This window comes from Rhagoletis pomonella, unplaced genomic scaffold (genome assembly GCF_013731165.1).
Source record: "Rhagoletis pomonella isolate Grant_MI unplaced genomic scaffold, Rhpom_1.0 Rhpom_scaffold_00007, whole genome shotgun sequence".
NCBI classification, from domain to species: Eukaryota; Metazoa; Arthropoda; class Insecta; order Diptera; family Tephritidae; genus Rhagoletis; species Rhagoletis pomonella.
Window position 1 is genome coordinate 30772032 of NW_023458561.1, and position 23574 is coordinate 30795605.

The window sequence follows — 23574 nt, forward strand, 5'->3', positions numbered from 1 at the left end:
ATTTGCTAAAAAATCTGTAGGTTCTCTTTTTTGAAATCGCAATGTTACATCTAAATTTAAATTAAATTCTAGTAAAATAAAGCACAACTTTTAAATTGCTCGAAATTGCACTGATTTTTTAGATTTTTTATTTTTTTTTTGAAGTGAGTTCGACTTTTTTATACGGAAAAAGATATAAAAAATTAAATGAAAAATCTGATTAAAAAGTCGAAAGTCAAGATGCAATTTAAAAAATGGGCATATATACGATCTTTTAGTCAACTCTTGATACAAATTTGAATTACTCGTTTGAAAATCTACAAAAAAAAGTCCATAAAACCAAAAACCAAAATTTGTTTGTTGTAACTAGCCAGCAAAGTATTAATGTTTTCTCAAAAATTAATTTTTCAACGTAATTTTTTTGTGGTTGAATATAAAGATTAGATATATAATGCCACTATTTTCCCCTATAGGCCATGAGTTCCATATTTTTTGTCATACTCCTATTAAGAGATTTTCTATTTCTATTTCTATTCATTGACACTCCTAAATCGTACACTGAGCATTGTCAACAAAAAAAACAAATTCAAAAATCAACGGTATTTTGTAGCCACTTCAAACGTGCACTTTATGGTACTAGAATTGAACGAGCTATGAAACTGCATAACCAAGTAAGTATTTTCTAAACATTCTGCCTAAAAAGTTCGAAATAAATAACAATAAAAAAATAGTCAAAACTTGTCAATATGTGGGTGCCGTATAGTTATTCTCAGCACTATACAAATATTCATATGCTTATATGTGTGTGTATATGGGCGAAATTTCGCTGTAAAGTGCTCAACTTTTACTATTTCCACATCAAATATTTTGCCACCCGCAATTGGTCGCCCTTACCCACGCTAAAGCTTACGCTAGTCGCCACTAGCAAGGGAGAAGAGCTTACAGCGGCGAAAGGAAGGGTGAAAGTGTGCGAAAAAATTGCGAAAAATTACAAACAGTTTTTCACTCGAGAAGTGACCTCCCCCTTCTTCTTGCTGCGTACATGAAATTTCATAAAATTCAATTCAAACGATTTTAAGCTGCACTCCACATGCTGTGCACTAGGTACGCCCAGCTATGTATGTATGTATGTAGGTACATCCACCCCATACCCAGCTGGACGCGCACACACCACACAAAGTTTTCTGAGTAGGCTACTTGCTGCCGCCGCCACTTGTGTACACTTTCAAGCTTAGCTGTATTTACTTTCTGTGCTCTTACACATCGTTGTTGCTTTTGTTGTTGTTGCCATTTGCTATAGCCTTTTGCTGCTGCTGCTGCTGCTGCAAGCTTTATGAATGAATAGGTTGCAAACGAATTTTTGAAACAAAATGTAATCGACAAGTTGCCCCACAAACGAATGAAACCAGCAACAATAAGGCAACTAACGTGCCCACAACAACAACAGCAATAAATAAAAAAAATAAAAAAAAAAACAAATGCAACTACAACATTTCAAAACATGAACAATATCCGATACCGACGCCTTTCGGTCAACAACCGCCCACCGAGTGTGCACACCTACCTTCTTTCTCTGGTTTCTTTTTTTTTTAGCCACAGATGAGGTGAGGAGTCTATGGCGTTGCCGGCTTATCAGCTATTTTAACGTCCCTCCACCCACGATTTCCCACTGCATACATCACATGTATAAATACATATACACATACATATGTATATAGGTTGTGATGGAAGTAAACGGTATTAGTGTTGGCGATAACGGTGGTAGCGACGTCGGTGATGGCGTCGTGGTTTACGTACGTGTTTGAAAATAGCCTCGCGTGCAACCGCCACCTCAATGAAAATAATATGGCTTTACATTATTTGTGAGTACTAAACACATTCATATGTATGTACATTTGGGTGGTCCTTAAAATATCAACATGAAGGTACACCTCTTGATTTTGTAGGTAGAACATCCACAAATATTGCAAAATTAGAAAAAATACATATATTTAGAGTTTTTTAAATCGCAGAAATTTAAAAAAAAATTTAATTCGAGCAGCTATAAGTCAGCGAGTTTATGAATAAGTTTCAGTAATATGAAATAATTATGATTTCGTAATACTTTTGCGATTTGAAATTTGTTTAAAATTTTGAAATTTTGTGAATATCAGTATTTTGTACGTAGAACAAAAAAAGGTGCCTGCCCCATATTAAAGTTATAGGTTGATATTCTTATGGACCGCCCTAATGTACATATATTCATGCACGATTTCCCTTGTGCATAAACGCTTATCAATGTATATTAGAGTGGTTTTATAAAGCACTTTTTAAATAAATTTACACATAAAAAAAATTGTATGCCCTACTCTAAAGCTTTACCAAAAGAGAACTTTAGGATTTTCGAAAACTCGCTAGATGAATTTGAACTTTGAGCAATAGACTCGCTCTACGGTGATATCCTCTTATTTGGAAGGAAGAGGAAGTTTAAACGGCTGTGGAATATGCGACATCCTGCGGTTCAGACGACTTAGTCGGCTTGCTTTTGATTCATAGCTGATCACATATCCCAGTCTCTCGAGTGTCTCCGCTGAGTGCGAGTCGACAGCTCATTCTGTACGCTGCTAAGCATCCTCTAGTTTACGTCATGTAACCCCAGGCTCTGACCCTGAACAAGGCCAAGGTTACTATCGAATGGACTATTTGAAGAAATTGGCCAGTATAGACACTGGATTTCGGCAGATCAGTGGCATTGGTTGCCACAATTTCCGCGCCTTCACGCAGCCATTCAAATATTTCCACGTCCCCGCAACCAGTCGATAACTTGGGCTTCACGGAGCCTTTTCGCTGCTACTAGTAACCCTAACCTCGCCCTGTTGCCCAGGTTTTTGACCTTAGGATCTGTTGCTCCCTTTAGACTTTTTGTCAGTTGGGCCTGGTTTTTCTTAGTGAAGCTTTCCGCCAAATAGGACATTGGATTCGTAGAGCGACTCCTTTTACTCCTGCTCCCAGTCAGCAACACACGTTCCGCCTTTCCATGGGAAGAATAGCACGCCGTTTGGCATGGCTCTCTGGCCCTTCCTGGAGCGTTAACCTTTGCAGTGCTTTTTACCTGCTCCAGATAGTTTCCTAGCAGGAGTACTAGCCTTCTCTGGCTCTGACGCCAATAAAAAATTTAAATAGGGGCCACCTTCAAATTAATTGTCTAACTGTTTGTGGTAGTCAACAGTATACACTGATAATTTTTAGCATAAAAGCGCTACATGTTCAATCCCCAAGCATTAGAAGATCTAATCCAAATTGAAAACAAACGAGCTTCTTTAAGAATAAGAATTTTCGTAACTTAAATATGGTTACTATTCGAAAATCCGCCTAACACAATACCACATCTTTCTACCAATTTTATAAAGCCAACGTTATTGGGCCACGAACGAAATACCAGTACAACAAAGTAAAGCCCTCGCGCCAACAAAGTGCGAATAAAGATTAACGAAAAAAAATGCGAAAAGTTAAAACGCGTCTTAGCTGAACTTTGCGTGGTAAACACCAAGCACTCACACACTAACATAAAAATATACACAAAGTAAGTTGCGCGCCATGGCAAGAGTGATGGCTGTGGGACAAACCATTTCATGTAACCATGGCAAATTATTTGCATGGTTGAACATAAAGAGGGTGGTTGGATGATTTCGTAGAAAAAGTGTTTGTACCAACCCAGTACGGCATAGCTCAACCAATTACCTCCGAAAAAGTCGTTTAGTTCTATTATAAGTGCAATTAACTAAGCAATTTTAAATTGGTTGAAAAGACATCTCCAAAGGAGACATACTGACTTTGAAATGCTTTAAGCCAAATGCTTTTAAAATAGTTGAAATCAAATGACGAGTTGGATAATTGACTGCTTCCTAGGACATCGCCATGCTAAAGTAAACCGTTCGTTCCAAGGAAGAAAATCAGATCAGATCCAATTCGTTGGGGTGGGTTATAAATCAATATTTAAACTAGTTTTCTTTCCGCACTGGGAATGTACGATTGTTTGTATGTGTGTGCATATATATGTATGTATGTATGTAATATGTGCATTACGTAAGTGTTTGTGGCAAATAATAATAGTAACGTGTTCGCGCAAATGTACAAAAAATGTAGAAAAAGTCGTAGGTGCTGTGCCCTAACAATAGCGAGCGGCGACACGTCATGGCCAGCCGCCGGCGTGAGTGAGCTATAATGCAGTGGGTAGTTGATGTTGTGGGGTTGCACTTTGCTGGCGGCTGTTGTACTTACTTTTTTTTATTATTTATTTGGTTTTTCGTTTTTCGTTGCCTAAAGTTGTAAGTACTTATGTACAAGAGCGCAGTTAAGTGTATACTCGGAGATTGTTGGAGTTTGAATTTTTAAACTAACAAGTAATTATTAAGCAAGAAAAAAAATCGACTTCAATTCGCATATAAAAATTTAAAATTATCTTTAATTTCTTCATGATCCAATGATCTGATTTTAACCAAATTAGTATGGGACCATCGACTAACGTGGTCCAAAGTAATGCGGTAACATAGATCAAAAAAAAAAAAAAAAATCCGATGGATTCAAAACCTTCTAATTTTTGTGAAGTCGGTTAAACAGGATAGCGATTAGAATTGTGTCGCGCCATACAATACGATTTCCTTAAAAAACTCAAATCTTAATATTTTGAGCAAGGAAATCCTTAAATTGGCATCGACAAAAAAACTTAATGATCCGTAACTTCTCGGGGTTTTTCAGACTTGACTAGAAATCATCTTGATTCATCGCTTAATACTTTGGATTTAATAGATATTTTCGAGGCTTTTTGAAATTGTTAGGAATTTTTTCGAAACCTGTATCGGAACTCTTCGGGACCTTTCAAGATTTTTTGCGATTATTCGGACTTTTCGAGATGCCTCTGAATTTTGGGTTGTATGGTAAATTTTATTTTTAATTCTATATTTCTCGGAAATTTAAAGTAAAATGTATATACATACATATATCCTTTTCTTGAAAAATTAGTTTAAATACAGTGAAGCGTCGATATAACGAAGCCAAAAGATTGAACAAATGCTACGGTATATATATAGTTTGCTTATATTAATAGAATTTCAAAACCTCAATACAACGAAAAATTCAAAATTTTTTCAAAAGTTGCTTATAAGCGGCAAAATTTGCCAAGGGTACCAAGAAAAATAATTTTTTTCTACCAATGTATTTAAACATGCAAACTTAAGCCCATTTTCTAAACGTTAAAAGTTTTCTAAGAATTCTTATCTAAGGTGTGACCTATGATTGAGAATTAGAAATTTCTGACCTATTAGAAAATTTTCGTGCTTTTTGGCGTAAACTATAATCTTTTTTGCATTCTTTAAAGAATGTACCATTTTTGTTTTTGTTTTTGAAAATAGCTTATTCGATAGCTTTTTTTTAGGCTTTCCAACGATTTATAATTTGTGTAAAGCGTGGCAAAAGGGCTACAAGTTTTTCATAATAGAACGCAGGTCCGCCTTGCATTTTTGTTGACAATAACATAAGGTCACAGATATGAAAAAATGCCCTGCAAACTTTTTATATGCATTGTAATGTAAAAAAAATTTTCCGCTGAATCTGAATACAATATTAAAATGTAAGAAAGTATAATAGTTTTCGAGGTATATCTAAATTTCGGGTTTTTAAGATCTGAAAAAGTGCACGCACTTAATTGTAATTTCCTTTGAATGTAGTTGGCCAATCTTAAATTTCTGTATTGGCAGTAAAGGGGATAAGAATGTCACGACTTTAGTATATTTTCTTTTGGAGTAAAATGAGAGCAATCTAACTATCGTCTAATATACATGCGTTGGAAGAGCGAGTAGAGAAGAAAAAAAACATTTTCAGTGATTTTATTAATCAGGTTACAAATTTTTTAAAACAAACGCAAATTGGAGGGAAAGTAGCTGTATCACCATTTAATATCCAGAGGTGGCTTCTGTGGAAAAGATGTGTACACATTAACCCGAACCAGATGCTTTAATGAATTTATTTGAGTTCACAGTAGCAAACATATACTAATACGTCTATAAATTTTATAAAACTCATATTATGCAGCGTAGATATATTTTATTTCTACACAGAACAAAGAACTTCAATTGGTTGCAATCGTTTTTTTTTTTGTTTTGTTTTTGTTTCATAACCAATCTTTTAAATTTGGCCTTGTTTTGTTTGTTGACTAACTGGAGCACGTAAACATTTTTCTTAAGAAAAAAGTGGTCGCTTGCAAGGCTCTTCTTTCCAAAACATGTCAAAGTAGTTGCTGATTCATTGAACATGATTTTGCAGCTTTGAAGCATTAAGATACATTTTTTGCAAATCATTCCTTTTAAGTACATGCTTCAATGCTAATGTAAAGTTCTTTACTGTTTAAAGGCCTTTTTCCTTTGATTTGAGTTGCAAAATATTCAATGGAAATACTGATTATGCAAACGGCTTTGCTTATTTAGTAGCTCGGATATTCAACAGAAATTATGTGAAAATTTAATTAGTGGTTGCAATTAATAGTAACGCTGCCTAACATTCATTTGAACCGCTATAGAGAATGTTACTCATACGCCCCATAACACATCCAAAATCGAGCGCTATGTAAGGTCAAATGGCCTGAGGCCTCTACGGCAATCTAATATCGAAATGATAATGACGAAGGAACATTTTTAAAGACCACTTCGCTTTGCGAGAAGACTCAAAAGAATGCTAATAAAGTTAAAGCCAAATGAAATACCAAATTTTGGGTGGCAGGGGTGGAACTCAGCGCAGTACCCCAAAGTCCGCCTCCTCCTTAGGTGACGCGTAAAGGTGCAGGGACGTTATCAGCCTTAGTCCTCGCTGGAAGGTTGCTTAATAGGATCGTCATCACCATCAAAGTTGCGAACGTTCTGGAGTGCGAGGGTGGCCTCTATGACACTCAGATAACTCAGAAGTACGCTTGGATCGTCCGATACTGTACTATATGGGGATGCAGTAGCTTTGGTTGGGAAAGTATTTCCCTTGCACCTGTGGGCTAGTATATGACTTCATTCTTTTGTGGAAAGCCCTTCTTGTGCACCAGATGAGATTCTGTGTCACCAAATGAGCTTCTTAAAACGCAGCTCTTCTAGCCTCGTAACAAAAGTGATTCCTTCTAACCATACTTGTGTGTTTCGGGAAACTATTTTCTTGTTACAGCTAAGCTGCAAAAAAATGTAAATCATTGCTTTTTGTTTACACCAGCACTTTCAAGGGATTTTATTGCATCCGTCTTGTAATTACCATTTCATTCACTTTCAACAGAAAGTCGCAGTGGTCGCATAAGTCAAAGGATTTATTATTAAAAAGCGTATTTTGAAGGTTAAAATTTGCCGACTAATAACATTACCATCTTGAAATCAGAATTTTTACTGCTCCCAATGGCTTTCCAAGTTTGAAAATCTAGTTTAATCTCAATTCGCTTGTCTTGACGCAGCCAACAAATACTTTTATGATAAGTTTTCATAGAGATGTAATATAGTTTTCGCGCCGAAATAGAAAAAAATTAAATCAAATCACAAAATGGGGAAAAAGAAAGTTAAAAATTAAAAAGTGCAAAAGAAAAAATTAGAGGATACCGCTTTGCTGCTCTTATAAAATTCGTTTTTTTTTTGCTACTAGTGAATTACTAAAAAATTTATAAAGCCGGACTTATTTTAGCCATAAAAAATTCATTGTACAGATTTTTAATTTAAAAAATGCATACTCTTTTCTCATTTTCGCTATTTATTTGTACGCACTCATACATACCGGATTTCATAATAAGTTTCTCATATTTATCAGCTTCTTCTCGCCCTTTTCGTTTACTCTCTTTCAGATTTCCAGCCCAATATTTCCACAGTTATTTTCACACCAACTTTCACGCTCACTTCCGCTCTTTCACTCATTTGCTCTGCCTCTCTTGAGTGCAAACTAGTAGCGTGAATGATAGACTTGCCTACTTTTAGGCTCAAACACATTTTTGCTTACGATTTTCAACTGTAACGACTAAACGATATCGTCATTTACGGTTTTAACTCTCGGTACTGACACACTAATAAATTCTACACACATCTACCATCCGGCTCAATATTGAATATGTGTTCGTATTAAGTCACCGTCAACATTCAGCAGCGAGCAACAACATTGTCGCTGCTACCACCAGAGCACGAGTCCAACAATGCCAATGAGTAAAGGCACGAGAGCTCATCAACGCTCACTAGTTTACGAGCATTACCACAGATAAATGGATTTGCTGGATTGCTGGGCTGTTAGGTTGATAGGCTGGTGGTTTGGGGCCTCCCTGACGGCACTCGTATGTTTGTTTGTTTCTATTTTATGTTTCAGTGTTGCTTTTGCAAGATAAACGTAAAATATGGTGGATATTTGAAATCAATAAAAAATATTCTAGTCTGCTAAAAATAGACAAGCAGCTGACTGCGCTGCTGCCGAATGCCAATACAAATCAATCGAAGTAGAAAAGCATAAAAAAGTTAATATATTTTCGTAGTAAATATGCGAATGAATGCATATTAGACTATACCACCTTACAAACCGAGCCTTAATTTACTGGCATTAGGGTGACACGTTAGGTTGGCAAGAATTGAGATCCGTTGGTTAAGTACTAAAACGGGGTATGAAGGTCAATATACACTGGAAAAATTTGACTCTTCGAAGCGAAAACATCGATATAACATACTTTAAGATCCGACTGTAAATGTCAAAGATGTGACGAGGAATTTAAAAACGAACCCCAACGTTCGGCAAAAAAAAAATTAAATTACCTTGCAAAAATACTTTAGACTCAGGGATGTACGGCGCAATTGTTTTTATGGTACTGTCTAATTAATGTACCTACACACATACTATATGTACATTAGGGTGCATGTTTCTCGAGACAAAAATAATCGGTACTGTTTTTCCATCAGAATTATAAAGTTTATTTTATTTTAAGATCTCCACCAAAATATTTCAGACCTATTTGAAAATATTTCACAGAATCGAGTGTTTTTATAAATAAAGTTAGATAATTTATTTTTAAATCACCTCAGATGATGGAAGGGTTATACGGCTCCATTCTGTATCAGTGACAAATTCTTGTAACAGTTTTTAAAAAAAAATTTCACACCGATAGAGAATTGGGCTATAAGATTAAAAAGTATGCATAAAAATGCTTAATTTTTTTTTCAACTGAATCAACATAACGAGTAAATCATAATATTTTTCCGAAATATCTTGACGGAGGTCTTAAAATATAATACCTTTTATATTTCCGGTGGGGAAACCAGCAACTTTTTTTGGAGATGCACCCTAATGTATGTAAATACAAATATACGATATGTAGTATTTACAAATGTACTTAAATAACTTCGAATTTGTTACTTATTTCACCTATTTCCTAGCCTTTCATACATCCCTTCTTACTATTATTTACTTTTTTCTTTTTTAATTGCACGCAAACGTTGATTCCAACTCGGTTGGCTGTCAATAAATAAATGACATGAAAACCTTGTCAAATATGCTTCCACTTCCGACCCTATTTTTCCAAAGCATACATGTAGGCGCATTTACAACCAACCACACACACACACATACACACATGTAAAGCGCCTGCTCATATAAACTTCAGTAAAATGAGTTTGAATGCCACACTTATTTATGGACAGTTGATGGCTAATGAAATTTACATATCTATATACATACATCATGTATATATACAACTTTCTTGCACTCACACACGAAATGCAATAGCATTCGAGTAATTTTCATTGTTGATGGACTCTCGAGACTTGAAAGTAATGCGAAGCGCTACATGTTTACACATTCATATCTGTTTCTACATACAGATGTGTACATTATCCTGATTTATCTAGAAAAACATATATATGTACATATTTACGATTAAGTACCCTGCAGGAAACTTAGTTAATTTAAAAGTAATTTATAAACTACTTGATTTAAGATGATAACTAATTGAAATGCTCACTATTTTACCTGCAACGAACTCATTTATTCAACATGGTGATGTCCTATGTCAATTACCTTTTCCTGCATGTGTTTTCAACTAAGTTAAAATGGATGTGAATTGGATTGGATCGTTTGAATTCACTTTCGTTCTGCACTTCACAGATCCTTTTTCATACTTCCAAGACACATATTGTTTCTTTGAGTGAAAAAAGTATCGATATTCGAAACATTTATCATTATTGCATTTGTTTTAAAGTAGTCCTTCATATAGTTGATTCAAAAAAAAAAAATCACTTGCTTCCGTCAGGGTAGTGTAGGTGTATGTAAGTTTTGTTATTCTTTCTTAGTAAATTACGAACTCTAATTGCGTGCAGTCAATTCTGAGTCGAATGCCATGTGGGTCAGGCTTTCTTTACTAACAGCTACACACAAATAAAAGTGTGTACACACATACTTATACATACACATATAACAGCGTTTAAGATAATTATCTACTCGTATGTCAGAAGCAAGCTTTTGTAAAATGCGTAATTGCTTAGAGAGTCCGAGTGTACGATTACTTGTTTTCCATTATTCATGTTACAAAGAAACATTTATATAAATGCTTTTTTTCTTTTATTAAGTAAATTGCTTTTGTTTTAGGAATTGACGTACCTACGTCCAAAGAAATAAGTTTGCACTAGCATATTCACTAAGTTGGCGAATCAAAGCTTGTCCACTGATGACGTCGAATGTATTAGATGTATGTTCACATACATATGTATGTGCACACGTTTAAAAAGGGAAGGACTCTTGCAAAGAAGTTTTAGTTTTAAAATCTGCATTGGATAATTTTTTGAGTCGGTGGTTTTTATAGCAATTTTTTTTTTTTGCTATTATCGGTATTTCGAGAATTTATTTATATGTATTAACAGAAGGGATTATTTAACAACAACTATAGCGAAGTATGTTCATCTACCAGTGCCTAAAATGAAGATAGAAAAGGGAAAGTTTAGTATAAGCGAAGATTTCTAGGTTTGCCTTCAGGAATCCAATAGAACTCTAGCCCATTTTCAGCTGAAATAGACATAATGTGGTAAGAATAAAGTTATTGATTGATTTGGGATCACTTAGAGAGACTCTCAAACTGATTTATCATTCGCTGTAGTCTTTGTCAACTCGGCGCGCTTTTACTTTTGAAGGAGATTGCCTCAACGTTCAAAATGCTCTTGATGCCAAGAATACAGTCTTATTAGGATGGGTATGAGGGAAACGATACCTCACCAAAGCACACATAATGAGGACCATAGATAACTGGGTAGACAAAATGTTCAATAGGCATTGGATGGAATGTGTAGGGTGGAGATAAGCCAAATGGTTTATCTGTCCTTCAAAAGTAACTTAACCCTTAACCTCAAAACTCTCACTGGGTACTACACGAGACACTGCACCCTTCGCTATCACCACAGTAAAATGAATCTCTCAACTCAGAAACAAACGTCTGTCGATGGACATGACTAACAAGGACTCCACAGACAGTACCTCGGACAAAAAATACAGGACTCATTCACACTGGATACGACCAAAAAGGACTACACGGATAGCATTGACTGGGTTGTCTGAGCCTCTCCACGGAGGGCATGAGAATTTGACGCCAGATGGCGGAGCCAGTATTGTGGGCCGCAGTACTCCCGCATCTAATCAACACCTTTCTACGCCTGCCAAGGGGCAGCAAATATCAAACTCTCGACGTCGAAGGCACATCGTGAAAAGCGATAGCAGCGCCCTCTATCTATCCTCGGTAGGAGGGAGCGGAATGAGACCAAAGAAATCGTGCACACGAAGGACGCCGAAGAAAAAAACCCGGCCACCCAACACGATGCGGGAAAGCGGAATAGATCGCAGGATGAAGTCGACAGAGCCTCCAAACAGGGGAGGTTTTCGCCCGACCAGTCAAGTTCGGCTACTGTAGCAGGGCTACGACGTGGCTTCAGCAAGATGGCAAGAGCTATCCTGCTGGTGGAACTTGTAGATGCAGTTTCAAACAAGGCGAAGCCTGTGCTTGATAAGTGGGGGAGATTGAGGCGCGGCTGTCTCAAATGGTCATTAACCAGGTCATGGCAGAGCCGGGTGGCCATCTCATCCGTTTCGACTCTGCGCAGGTAGTGCGCGGTTACAGGGTAGTCAAATGTGAGGATCAGCTCTCAAAGGTTTTGCTGGAGAAGAGCTCGGCGAGCATCAGAGATGGTTGAGAGGGTTTGAGGCTCAAGCTCATCCCTGCCAGTGACAAGGACGGAAGCTCGCATTTGGCTGCCATGTGTGGAGATGGATAGCGGGGCGCTGCTAACACACAACCGGCTAATGGACGACTGAGTGATCCTTAAGGATGAGGAGTCACTAACAACCAGCGTGTACTTCCTAATCCTCAAAGGCATCGAGCCTTTGGAATAGGCTGACTGTTTCCTACGCTGGGTCTGATGGTTGTCCAGATCAATCTCCAGCACTCGAGGCTGGCCAAGGACAACCTTTTCATCTTCTTTGTGGAAAAAGATGCGACAGCTCACTCATCCAGGGGCACTGTTTATGGAACACCGAGGTTAAGGGGCTGCGCCTGAATGGATGCGAGGTTTTCTACAAGAAATCGGATGGTAAGCCTATATCTTTTGTTGTGGTTAAATCTCAAGACCATAATTTTCTCCTCCAGCTGTGAGAATCGAAGCGGCTGATGGTACGAGCATGGTCATCGCCTCGTGTTACATGCCATACAAAGAGGACGCAGCAACGGATGTGGTTCGTAGTCTAGGCGAGAATTTTCAAACGGATAATCTACTTACTGGATGCGATTGCAACATCAGGGATTCAATCTGGGGTAGCTCGAAAATAAATACTCGCGGTGAGTTTCTTTTCGATTACATTCTTAGCTCTAATCTAATAATTTGTAATCTGGATAGCACTCCTACGTTCATATTTCCTGGCACTAACTAACGATTGTAGTAGCAAATAGGGGTAGCTTTAAGGTAGACAACTGGGGGGTATCTGTTCGGAAATCATTTTATGATCATAGGTACATACTGTTCAACTTGCTTTTCGTAACCCAAAGAGAACAAACTGGCGGCGGTTCGCCAGTGTGGTCAGTCTTTAGAAACATAACTTTAGTAATTTCACGACCTTGAAAGATATAGAAACCAAGTGAAATAAATTCGTAAAGGCTATGGGATCGACCTTTAAAGTCTCTTGCCCCGTTCGCTTCGGCCGGAAGCAATATTCTCCATGAGGAGATCTCAGAACTCAGGAAACTCAGGTCACAGTTTTCGTGTATGCAGATGGTGTAGTGATTATGGTATCCGGATTGTACACAAATGTCATAAGCGGAATGCTTCAAAGAGCACAAATGGCACAACGTTAATCCCGCGAAGACCGAATTACTTTTATTCACTACAAGGAAAAATTAACCAATTGCTTTTCCTAATTTTAACCTACCTTCCTAAAATGCAAAATAATTTTAGCCTCGAAGCTAACGAGAACCACCATTGCTATTTTCTCAGATAGTCAGGCAGCGATCAAGTCACTTGGCTCTGTAGGCATAACCTCCAGCATAACAAAACAGTGCAGGGAGAAGGTTATGACTTTAGCTGACAGGCATGTCGTTGCACTGATCTGGGTGCCGGGACACAGCAAAATTCATGGCAACGAGATGACTGACAAGCTGGCGAGGAATGGGTCGGTTTTGGATATCTCAGAGGCAGAGGAGGTTCTTGTGCCTCTGAGCTATATCAGGGGCCGCATCTCTCAGCACTGGAAAAAGGCAGCTAACACTAGGTGGAAAGACCTACAATCCTGTAGGCACTGCTTTTCTTATCAAACTAAAGAGGAGGGATCTATCTCGACTAAATGCCGTTTATACAGGCCACTGGGCTATGGCAATCCATGCTGCAGGACTAGGGCTGGAACGAAACACTCCTTGTCCTAGTTGTAATTCACCAGTTGCAGAAGAAACTGTGGAACATCTGCTCTGCGATTGTCCAGCAAAATGTAGGACTAGAATAAGGCTTCTAGGCAAACCCTGCTTCTGCGTTTTAACAGACATAAGCTTTCTTTTCGGGCTTTCCTTTCAGGTTAAACGGCGAGTAGTAGTTTTAGAACGGCACGCATAAGTACTGATTGGAGTTGTTAAACTCGCCACTTCAACAAACCAACCAATAAAGTGGCATTAATAGCACGATCGTTTATCGGTTGTAGCTTATGTCTTCGTAAAGACTACAAAGACAGTCATACCACGTTTTGACAAAATCCAAATGTTGGCTTTCACCTCGGTCACAGGAGGAATAAGAACTTGTTCAACGTTGCCAAGATGCATATATGTTGTGATAATCTCATTTACTGCCAAAAGATTATTGCAAACGCCGAAATAGCAGCTATAGCTTAGAGCGCTTAGACTTTGTTGCTTTTTCAATTTTTCCTAAATAAAACAAAAGTTGTGGTACAAAGCTCAATAACACTGTCGATTTTGGCAGTTGCTGATTGGTCGCAGCTTTCGAATAAATGTAAATTACAGTTATAAAAAGGTTAGCGTGGTTATTTTTCGATTTCAAAAACTTTCAACAGGTTTGTTATGGGTCAATTATGGATAGCAACGCAATCTTAATTGGGTTGCCAATGGGCAACCCCACTGAAATTAAGATGTATGTATATTATGATTATCAGCAACCCAGACTTTAATGTTAACAAGCTGCAGAAATTCCCTGGCAACCACAAAAATTCAGTTGCAAATATAGTAACTCGGTTGCCAACATTCAGAGGTTAGTTGCCATATGTAGTAATACCGCTTCAGGCACCGACAACGAAACTGAAGTTCGGTTCCCTCCATAATAGACGACCCATTAATTTCATTCTATGCAATGTTCTTAGCGAGTTTGGTAGGGGTTGGTGAAGCATTTATTCATGCCACACCCATTTTCCAACAACTTTATAACTTTCAACAATTTGGATTCAGTATTTGCGCAGTTTTAGGTTTTTCGAAAATACCTCAATGCCCGCTTATTAAAAGTACAACAGAAGGCTTATAGGGTTATAAAAAAAAATAAATGATACAGCAAATAATATAAATAAAATCAAAAATAAAATGCAAAGAATAGAAACACTACGGCTACCTCTCTAATATGGCCAATATAACAACATTCCTTGAAGTAAGAAAAAAAAATTATTAACTTGAATATAAACGTATGAGTACTTTCTTCGCATTATTGCTTTCTAAAAAGTCATTATAAAAATGCTTTTTAATTTCCTATCTCATAAATATGTAGTATGTATGCCTGCAAAGAAGAATGCACCTCATTCAAATACTTGGCTTGACTAACTTCACGCTCATTCTACTCACTATCTATACTCTATTTATGTATATATGTCTGCAATCGCGACATAAATACGACGTTGTGAATATTATTATCATTTATATTGGTCCTGTCAAGCAAACTACTTAAGCGCTTACACAACTACTTAGTTATTTACATAAAAATACATATACATACATCTAAATATATGTATAAACATCATTGTATGATATATACATACACACATACATACGTATATACGAGTACATATTGATATCAAAAGGTATGCGAATTGGATGTGAATGAATAAATTTGCATAGAAATTTTGCATTTACCAAGTTTACGAAATCAATTTAGCTTTTGCCGGCAATTTAACCTGCATAAATGCATGTAATTTAAGTCATACAGTATGCATACATATACATACATACATACACACATACGAATATATATAGTAGATATAAAGGATAAATAGGAGCTACTTGCGCTGCACACACAAACATACATACATACATACATACATACATACATACTCAATATGTATGCAAGCAGCGCATGCCCCACGTCCATCAACTTACCACTCTTGCTTAGCCGGTGAATTTTGACTGCTTTCTTGGCACAACCGTTGACAGAAGTAAATTTCCAATTAACCGCCTACACGGTTCACCACAGCTCCACATACACTACGAGGGTTAAAAGGATATCTCGGCGGCTGGCGGTTGAGGAATGTCGCTACTACCGACTGCCAGCTGCTAATGCTGCCCACACTTAAGAAATTCTTGTGGCAGTCCGGGGAATGCGTTCTGCAGTCAGTTGGCTGGCTATTTGGTTGCTTGGTTGGTTGAGCAACTGACTATAATAATTTGCTTTTGCTTTCAATTATTTTGTTTTTTGCATGCTGGCACAGCCCACGTTTGGATGCATGTGTGTGTGTGTGTGTGTGTGTGGTTGTTTGAATTTCGCGTGGTTGCGATAATCTACTTTTAGGCGTTGTTGCTGACTATGACCGTTGTCGCTTGTTATTTGTCATTTGATTGCACGGTCAATTGGCTGTCGACCCAGACGTTGTTGTTGTTGTTGTTTGGCTGACTACTATTTTAGCTATTGTGGGTTGATTGGTCGGTTAGTTAGTTGGCTGTTGTTCCTACTGCTGTTGTTGGATGAGTGTAGCTGCCGCCGCTGCCGTCGCCGTTGTAATGATTTATATTTGCTATTCTTGGCGATTTACATATTTACATGACGCTGTTGAGGTTGTTGACATTTGCGAATTAGTTGGCGGGTTATTTTTATTGTTTTGCATAGATGTAGAGACAAAATTAGACGTAAGATTTTAATTTTTGGTTGGAAAAATATTTACATTTTAAAAAGGACAATGGATTTTGTGAAACACCGTTTTTTTAGGTACATAAATATAGTTCCTTTTCACGCAAGTTTAAAATTCAAAAAACACTACACAGTTCAAAGCCTAGTTTTTGTTTGTCCAATTTCGCGTGAACTGAAAGTGGCAGGCAGTAAAAATTAAATATATATTACGTACATATTTATGAACATATGTATATGTATCTAGTTGTGCTATCCTCTTAAAAAAATTAAAAAAATGTGTAGAGCATTATTTTATTGCTGCTTCTGTAATTAAAAGACAAGCGTGAGTGGCAGGTTCTCATGAAATTTGATATGTACACATCTGTGTCCCGAAATGGTCCGTAACTAGTCGCTAAATGATCCGGAGAAAGTTCGGAACTTGCCCGCACTAGTTCCGAAGTGGTCCTAAAATAATCCCGAAAAAGTTCTGAAAGGTTCCCGAACTAGTCACGAATAATTCTCGTACTATATCAACAAGCAGTGTCGCTAGAACAGCTGATTAGATTTGTTTTCACTTTTACAACTTTTGAATTCGTCTTGTTTTACGCGTGATAGTTTACGTAAATTTAGCTACTACTGGGAGAAAAGATATTTAGAAATCAAAAAAGTAAAACTCGTTTTATTTCACAACTATCTGATAACAATGTAACCGTCTGCTTAGAGACAATTATTTCTGTTAAAATTTCTTTCCATTAAAACATACTCGTAGATTAGGTTAGGAAGGTTAGGATATTAAGTTAGGAGGGCGCACTCGAATGACTCATACTTCTATTCGGAGGCAGACTTCGCGATTGTGAGTGCCCTCTATGAATGCCAGAATGTTCCCACTTCTCCTTCTTCTTTCGCTATCACCCCCAAACTATTAAAAAGCTTGATTCCAAATGTTTGATAGGCCTTGTCTGGAGAGCTGAGCATTGGCAAAGGAAGTGGTGAAGCGATTATTCATCCGCTCATCCTCACAGCTTCTGAAGAGGAAGCTTGTTGGTAAACCGCATTCATGGAGCATTGGTTCAGTTTTGTTTAAGACACAACATAATGATCTTGAGACCTCACAGCCATCGCGATTGACGCACATGTCATTAGTTACGGCCGGTAGATCAAAAGTCGATGGTAGTAGAGAGCTGTTCGTTTGATTGCTGCGTTTATCTAGTGTTTTCCACCAGACCTGCGCTCCATAATTTAAGATTGTCTAAATGACTGTGGTTTATACACCGTGAAGATATGCGGCGACAGCAGTCAGTTCTTCCCGAAAGTCCTTTTGCCGGTAGTATGCTACGAGAAGGGCCTATCTCGTATATTGATTTGAATTTTTAAAAAACTTACACCTACATACATTTCCATGTGTTCGGATTGAAAAATTAGGGTCATAAATCTGATTTTCATACAAATCGAACGTCAGAGGCAATTTCTATATAATCTTTGCCGAAGCAAATAAACCCTGCTTCACAGGAATGAGTACATTTATTCTCTTCAAGACATGAGCTTATATTTGGACTTGTAAGGATCGAGCTAAGCTTTGATCGTAGTTGCTCGTAGTTTGCTTTTTAATACGGTTTTTTGTTAAACAACACAAACGATTTTCTTATCAAGGCGAATTAATATAAGGTGATAGCACACTCAGGGAAACAAATTTTAGAATTAAAAAGAACGTGCTAAATTTAAAAAAATACCCATATGAAAGAGCATCAATCCAACTCGTTTTAAATGTGACTATGAACGTTATAAAATAGGGCATTGTGAAGTTCGCAGATGCTTTTTCGTAATTAAGAAGGAAAAAAAATTTAATTTTATGTTCCGTCTGATGGCACTTGAATCCTCTTGGCAGCAACCAATTGTATCAAGCATCAGTGCAGGAGTACAAAAACAAAAATTTACATGTATTTTGTTTTTGCTTTGGCGGCCTAAACTGTCAAAATCTGTAAGAGTGTGTGGGGAAATTCAAACAAAATTTCCACGTAGCGAATGTCATGCATTAGTCACTTAAGAGTCATGCACGGAAAAGTTACGTCTTAAATGACTTTGGGCTCCGTGACGATGTCACCGATGACAATTTCGCTACGGGGTTTTTAATTTGCCAGCTGATCTAGTAACATCACCTACATAAATTCGCCTTGTTTCTTATTTTTTGATTCACTATAGTAAACAGAGTTAAAAACAATTTTAGATATCTTGAGAGTGTGTGAGTAAATTCTTGACAAGTATAAAATTTCAGTCACTCATGAGACTAGTGAAATTTTCGAGATATGCATAAAACATTTTCACAAACGTTCGTTAAATAAAAGCTTAAATTGATGAATTGGATTCAATGATGCTAGATGTTTACTTAAAATATTAATTTCTCTTCAATTACTAATATTTTATTCCCCATAAATCTGCGGTTATCAAAAATTTGCTGCTGTCAAAAAGATTGAAATCTCAGCACACTTTCACACAGCAGTTTGGCAAAATTGCCTCACCATAGTAAAAATAGTTTTCACCAGCATTTCCCGTAGAACTTTGTTACCGATACACACACGCCCCGTGAAGCGAACATGGGCCTAGCAAGGGTACTTACAACATGGAAAATTTAAGAATTACGGGGGCCGACACTTAAGTAAGAATTGAGGTATTCTGTAAGTCAGAATAATCTCAAACCACACAATTTGAAACTATAAAATAGTTACACTTTTTGTTGCTTGAGACGATTCGGGTATTGAGTAAGAGATATATAGTCACAAATGTGTGGTGAAAACAAAAAGAGACAGTCAGCTGATAGCATTTCCAAATTGTGATGAATAAGTGTGCATGTCATTTTGCTCACGCTGCTTCAACAGTCGCAATGGTCGCAATTCAAATCTTCGGCCAGCGTATTTTCTTTTTAATTTTTACGATATTAAAGATTAGTGTTTAGCATAGCTATACGACACTCACATATTAACAAATTCAGACTATTAATTTTATTATTTTCAACGTTTAATTAATTTTTTCTAAAAGAAAATTATTTTTTAACAAAACCGTACAAATGCTACCGCGCCGCGACTAATCACTTTCACGCAATCAATTGTTATTTTCTTCCTAGAAAAGAGCGTAAATCCATAAGAGGAGACAACACGTTATAATTGTAGCGAGTGTGAACATCAGGAGCGTGCCTTCTCTTTTCATCCAATCACAAAACGTATTTGGGCAAAAGAGAAAGCACGCTCCTGATGTTCCCACTCGTTACAATTATAACGTGTTGTCTCTTCTTATAGATTTACGTTCTTTGTTCCTAGTAAGTTTGGTCCAACGCGTAGATACATGGCGTATGAGTAACATTATTTCATACAAAAGCAAAAACGAATCGTTTAATTTCACAATCGGTTACGGTAAAGTGATTAATCTCAGCTTGTAACTTCTCACTGCAATTATTTAAATAATTTCCTTATCTTACAATCAAGACGGCATATTCTCTACCGGTTAAGGAATTGCGTCAGTTTGACTGCTCTAATGATCAAAAATCACAGTACAAAACTCAGTAGCCAAGTCCAAAAAAATCATGTTTGCGAAAATAATAAAAGATATGCGCATATGCCACCAATCTCTTTTGTATGTTCGCAGGTGGCTTAAGTTGGGAAATTTTATTCAATCAAAATATTCTCCTTAGTCACATTCGGCTATGTAAAGCAGTCCATTACGATCAACAATATTGATCAATATGCATTTATGAATGCATGGAAGTTATCATCAGTACGCTTTAATTTTGGTTTAATAAAGTTCTATCGACACCAAAGACCTATCAACATATTAAAGTGCGGTATGAAAGAAATTAATGTATTTGCAATTATTTTCACTACTATTTGCTTCCTTACTATAGAACCAGAGCCATAACCATAACCGTAGGTATCTATTTAATTTTGGTTTTTCACCATAACCATAAGCAGCTCTGAAGTGTTTTGCTCGTTAAGTTTTGGCTAAGGCGTTATGGTTATGACACCTCTAATTTGGCGTTTATAGTCTAAGATCTAAGATCCGACAAGATCACCCATCTATTTAATGGATACAATCTATTTTGTATGAAATTTAACGTGTAAAGAAGTATTTCGTGAGTGGGTTGTCGGAAAAACCCTGGACAGGATTTTTTAATTAAATATTCAAAAATTATCATTATTTTTTTTTAATTTTGTACTCATATGTTTAATGAAAAATATTATTTTAATATTTAATTAAAAATATCCTGGCCAGGATTTTTTTTTAGCCAACTCGCTCGCAAATTATTTCCCAACACATTCAATTTCATAAAAAAAAAATTAAATAAAAAATAACTTTTTAATCTACAAAATATATATATTATATAAATGGACTAAAAATAAGAAAAAAATATTCCTCAGTCCCATAGAATTTGTTTTGATAACTTTTGATTTTAAAATTTTAGCAGAAGTCATTAGAAACCATTTATGAGATTGATAACGAAAAACGTGGTGCGCATGCAATACAAAGCATTAGATTTATTTGACAATAGTCAAACTACATAACATACGCCTTAAATTTCACCAAAAAAAAAAAAAATACAAATTTGAGATCGATTTTAAGCGGTCGTTATGCATATATCCACATTCATACATATATTACTTGCACCGGCCATCACGGTAGTAATTATATGCTAAGAGAAAAAATATTCCGACGAATTGATAAACTTCTCCTTATTTTGCAGTTTCTTAGGAAATTCGTTTTCAAATCAAAATTTTTTGAATGATTTTAATAAATTTTATTCAAACTGAGCATTTTCCTGTAGCTAAATAAGTATGCGGATGTGCTTGTTATTGTATCTTGAGTTCCAGGAGGTTTTAAAATAAAATGATACTCGTAATAAAACGTTTCATATATGTTAATACAGATTTTTGTTTCGTGTTTACGATATATGAAAAAAGCATCTATTAAATGCAGAGCGATGTGGTGATCTCCGAAATAGCTGCTATAACTTCTACCGCTTAGACTTTGTTGCTTTTTCAATTTTTCCTTATAAACAATCGTGGTACAAAGCTCAATAAAAATATTAAAAATAAAATGTTCATAAGCCACAATAATATTGACAAATTAAATAAAAGCTTTTTAAAGTTTAAATGAGCATTTGTCTGAAACATCGGGACCCTAAGCAATATTTTTTTTTACATTTTTTACTTTCGTTGATATCATTTAATTTCTTTTTTGATGCATTTAAAAACAATTTTGCGCAGACGGAGCTGCGGGTAAGAGCAAGTTAAAAGTATTGTAACCAAAACAAAAGCATGCAAATAACCGCTGAGTGTATCAATAACATACTTTTTTAGAATCATTTTTTTTTTTGTAGTCCCATTCAAAATCGATTCACAAGCTTCTTTTCAGTATTGACACTTTTCTATATTTTTAATACATTTAGTAAACACAAAGTTTTAGGTGCTTGTTTTTTTCTAGCTATTATTGATTTTTTTTGTCTCTCAATAAATCAGTGAGAAGTCTATTGAAGTATGAACGAATTAAACGATTCACGGATTATTGGATTTTCGGAGTATAGACTAGCTAAACTCATAGGAATCATTCGGGGTTTTTAGATTTTGCGCGATCGATTTAATGGCACGGCTAAAATTTTAAGATGCTTTATTCACAACAGAAAACTACCTTTTCGCCACGTCTTATTCTTTATCAAAACCATCCTTTCAACAGAAAATTTTCATATTTTTGCGCGTGCTTCGTTATCATTCTACCTCGCTTATCTTCCCAACTAGCAAAATTACCAAAAATCTGTTAGATATCCGTCAGACTCGTCGGCAAAAAAGTCTGAAATCTTTATGATTTCTGGCCGGTATCGATCAGAGAAGCGTGTGGAGAGGTTGACAGGAGGTCTAACCGACACGTCGTGGGTAATTCTGACTTAATCATCGACGATTTTGACGGATATCTAACAGATACCTGAGAAAAAAATCCTGGGAAATAAGAATAATTCGATCATACATGTCGGATAAGGAAATACATAAAATTCTCTTGACACTTCGCCCAGAAATCTGTACGAAACCTGTAAGACTTGTCTAAATAGACAACTTTTTATTCAGACATTTGTGCGACTTGTCTGATATCAGAAATTGTCTGGCAAATGTGCCATCTGGGCTAGTACAGAAATCTCCTATTACTTTAGATTAACTAGTTAGCTTGCTAATAAATACCTACTGCATATATGGATGTTCTTGTAAGTAACACAGACATGCAGTCAGTCTCTCAGTTAGTCAATCAGTTAACTTATAGTCACACTGACACATATTCAATACATAGACAAGAGATAAGTGAGCACAACCACCCACCCGCTTACCCGCCCACCGGTAAGCAACAGAAATATTTGATGCTCTTTCGGAGCAAAGAACCGGAGCCAAGCAGCACTCAACTCCACCAAAAGCGGCTAAAAATTACTCAGATGACACACTCGAGTGGATGTGTGACTCAACTCCAACATTAAGTGTACTCCACTCTACTCTAGTTTTTTTTTCGTTATTTTCTTTTGTACTCTTCTGCACATTTCATTTGGAGTTTAGCTCCATTTGGAGCGCACTGAATATTATTGTTGTTGTTGCTGCTAGCTGTGTTATAAATACTTTTAGATACGCATTTCGTGGAAACATTTATAGCGTTTCCTTTTTTCGCAATAAAGTTGCATTTATTCTGCCCTGCGCCAGGGCTGACTAGCTTTCGTGTTCTTTTCTCGACATCTTCACATGCATATTGCGCGCTCTTTCTTTAAAATGTTGCTCTCTGCTAATGTTGCCATATGAGAAGGTGACATTGCGCTGGGTAACTCCAAGTTACTGCTCTCTAACATTTAAATATGTATCTGAATATGCATGTTTTGTGGTACTCTTCAATACATATACCTAATCTACGATATTTTTATAACTCTACTAAGCGATTAAACGCACCCACATACACATTAACGCATACAAATTTATTTTAGTGTGTATATGGTAAATGTTTGTAG

At 36.5% G+C, this 23574-nt stretch overlaps 1 protein-coding gene across 4 annotated transcripts in view; it reads right to left on the bottom strand.

The window, feature by feature from the left end:
- LOC118742578 (trichohyalin) overlaps window positions 1-23574 on the bottom strand; it is a 141936-nt gene that overhangs the window by 116708 nt on the left and 1654 nt on the right. For all 4 annotated transcript variants that reach the window (XM_036474752.1, XM_036474754.1, XM_036474757.1 and 1 more), the window contains exon 2: window positions 15833-16496. The gene's annotated coding sequence lies outside the window, so the exon portion shown is untranslated. The remainder of the gene's footprint in view (window positions 1-15832; window positions 16497-23574) is intronic.